Source organism: Centroberyx gerrardi, chromosome 11 (genome assembly GCF_048128805.1).
Source record: "Centroberyx gerrardi isolate f3 chromosome 11, fCenGer3.hap1.cur.20231027, whole genome shotgun sequence".
NCBI lineage: Eukaryota > Metazoa > Chordata > Actinopteri > Beryciformes > Berycidae > Centroberyx > Centroberyx gerrardi.
In genome coordinates, this window is record NC_136007.1 from 11727685 (window position 1) to 11731152 (window position 3468).

A 3468-nucleotide genomic window follows, 5' to 3' on the forward strand; every position below is an offset into this window, starting at 1 on the left:
AACTGTTCTAGTCTCATAAACATGTCATTTATAACATATCAAAAGTCCTAAGAAATCCAAGTGGTGGAAAGTATTGAAAAATACTGAAATCGGTGATGCCACAATTTCCCATTGCTGCCCATGTTAAAAAATTGATTTATGCATGTCTTCTTGTCTGATGTCCACACAAAGGGTTCAGTACTGTCCACAATCAACCAGAAACTGTGTTTGTGTTTTCAGCACGGGTGCAACAATGAGTGACCCTCCGAGATGTGCCATCTGTAATAGTACAGGTATTTTGTATGAAAAAGTTGTGAACTGCGCACAAATTGCAACACAAAATCTGACAAATGTTTATTGCTCATAAAAGTCCCCTCTATAACATTGTCATCACATGCAGCCTGACATGAATTTGCACACCCCGATCCTTCGCAGTTGCTGCATGCAACAGAGCACTCAATGTCATGCTTCTTGCATGTGCACCTCAGGCTGCTGCAGTCTGTCTTGCAGGTGCATCTGATGACCCGTAGGAGTTCCTGTGGAGCTGGTGGTAAGTCAGTTTGGACAGGGACAAGCCCCCCATCACTCTCTTTCCATCCCCATTCTTGTGGCAGGAGTTCATCTACGGTTCCCTTCCACTGCTGCACCTGGTAGTACACACGAAGACTGTGGTACTTCACTGCTGCTGACGTAGGTGGCAGACCCTGTGGCTGTACATGAGAAGTGCTAGTAGCCACCTTCTCACAAAAGCGCTTGTGTCGTAGTGAGTCGAGTCCCTCCCCAGGCTTCCCATTGTACAGGCACAGCAAAGCATTCTCTCCTGCTGACACATCTGCTGTGGAAGCTGACTGTGTGTCAAACACTGTAGCTTGCTCACAGAAGTCACCGCTGGTTGTGAATTTCTTGAGGGGAGCTCCTTTCCCAATGCCATAAAGGCGGGAGGTAGCGTCACACCCGGCTATTGCATGGATGAAGAGGATGTGAGTTCACACACTGGGACCCAGCTGCTGCTTGACGGCCTTGATGTTCCAGACACGTGGCTTCTTCGTGCTCTTCTTCGGCTCAGGTTTGAAGAAGAGGTCATGTGACTTGAGGTTGGTGTGGTAGATGAGGAGGACGAGCAGATCTGTATCATCACCAATGGTACGTCTGACAGTTCTTCTTCTGTAGGTGACCACTGAGCATGTTGATGAACTGCTGCTTGTTTGTGTTGTTTGCAAGGAACTCGTCTTTATTCATTGTAACAGGCATGTCCTCATCCCTGGTTACCGTTGCTCCAGTCCTCCCACCTGCTCGCCTGCGGTGTGTCATGTCTTTGGTGGATGTGCCCTGATAACCGTCGAACACGACAACTGCCTCTCCATACTTCCTTGTGACATACTCGCTGTACAGCTTGCAGATGTCCTTGTATGTGGATCCACGTGTCCACAGGATGCGCTGAACAAGTGCTCCATCCAGCACATATTGAACATGGCCTGTGACTCCTAGAAGATCAGGTGTGTGGAGCGCCCAGATGGCATCTGCTAGCACTGGTTTACTCACAAGGAAGTATGGAGAGGCAGTTGTCGTGTTCGACGGTTATCAGGGCACATCCAGCAAAGACATGACACACCGCAGGCGAGCAGGTGGGAGGACTGGAGCAACGGTAACCAGGGATGAGGACATGCCTGTTACAATGAATAAAGACGAGTTCCTTGCAAACAACACAAACAAGCAGCAGTTCATCAACATGCTCAGTGGTCACAGCAGCCTGAGGTGCACATGCAAGAAGCATGACATTGAGTGCTCTGTTGCATGCAGCAACTGCAAAGGATCGGGGTGTGCAAATTCATGTCAGGCTGCATGTGATGACGATGAAGATGATGAAGGTGAGCCAGACAACTTACACTGATGATGACCAGCAATGTTTAAGTTTTACTTAAAAGTTAACATGTTTAAGTTTATGTTCATCAGTGCCAACATTTATGTTGATTAGTGCCAATTTGGCAGTCACAAATATTTTGAAAGTAATATAAAAGTGCTATTTTAAGTGATATTTAAATAATTTTGTTTTAAATTTATGTTAATCAATGCCAACATTTATATGGATTAGTGCCAATTTATGTTGCCTTGTATACAAGTATACTAATATAGTGATGTTGCTTTAAAATATTATTTTAGGAAGCAAAAAAAGTGGTACCAGGGTATGGTTAAGAAACAGCTTTGAAAAATACTTTCCACCACTTGGATCTCTTAGGATTTTTTATATGTTATAGAGGAGACTTTTATAAGTAATAAACATTTGTCAGATTTTCTGTTGTAATTTGTGTGAGGTTCACCCCTTTTTTCTCACAAAATGCCTGTACTAGAAGTGAACTGAAAGGTCACTAATGTAACCCCGGATACTGATGACAGCAGTCTGAGCCGGTGACGAGTGTGAATATCTCTAAGGCACATACATCTGATTCAAGGCTAAGTCTGACTGATGTGTGTGTGTGTGTGTGTGTGTGTGTGTGTGTGTAGGTGTGTATGTGTGTGTGTGTGTGTGTGTGTGTGTGTGTGTGCGTGTGTGTGTGTGTGCACGCAAGGTTGGAAAGGTTTCAAACTGCTTTCAAAATGTAATTTGTTACAGATTACATATTACTTGCCTGTAATAAAAACCACATAAAATGATCCATTTTTATCATGATTTCATCATTTATTCCATTCATTATTTACAAAGACACTGTTTTTTCTTTGTTGTAAAAGATTACAGTTACAGTTACACTTCTCATAATCCGATTACTGTAATGTAATAATGTAATGTATAAGCTTTTCTTTTACTCCCCACTCCTTAACCCTGTCTCGTGACTTGTGAACAGAGGGATTTCTCTGCACAGGAACCTAATAGTTCTATTCTATTCTATTCTAGTCTATTCTAGTCTATTCTAGGTTCTATCCTGTTTTGTTGACAGTTTTTTTGCATAGACCTCGTGGCGCAACGGTAGCGCGTCTGACTCCAGATCAGAAGGTTGCGTGTTCAAATCACGTCGGGGTCAAATCTTTGCTTGACCATACTGCAATTGTATATGTATGTAATAGGCAACGTTGTACAATCTGCTTTGTGTCTCTTTCTGCGTACTTGGTCCTATTGAAACGATTTCATTTGTGCCGCAATGCATTAAACATTGCATTAGAATAATCGGGAATGTAGATGCAAACCTCTCATTAATTGTAGGCAACTTGTTATGCTTTTAACGTTTTCTGTATAGCCTGTATATTCCAATTTATACTGTACGTCTCCAAATGATTAATCCAAACTTTAAGAAATGAAGGAAATAAAAATAAAAATGTATTTTGACTTAGGCTATGTCTACATCGCCAGGTCAAGTAGCTTTATCTCAAACCAGGACCTCGTAAACCTTTTCATATCAAGGATCCCTAAATAGATTTGACCACAAACCCCATTTAATGAGATTTTGTTTGATATGACTTGGTATAGAGTTATATAACTGTGCTGTTGGCAGGGTG

At 42.4% G+C, this 3468-nt stretch overlaps 1 non-coding gene across 1 annotated transcript; it reads left to right on the plus strand.

Moving 5' to 3' along the window:
- Window positions 1-2924: 2924 nt before the first annotated feature.
- Window positions 2925-2996, plus strand: trnaw-cca (transfer RNA tryptophan (anticodon CCA)). Its single transcript has one exon. It is a non-coding gene; the product is annotated as a tRNA-Trp (tRNA).
- Window positions 2997-3468: the final 472 nt, after the last annotated feature.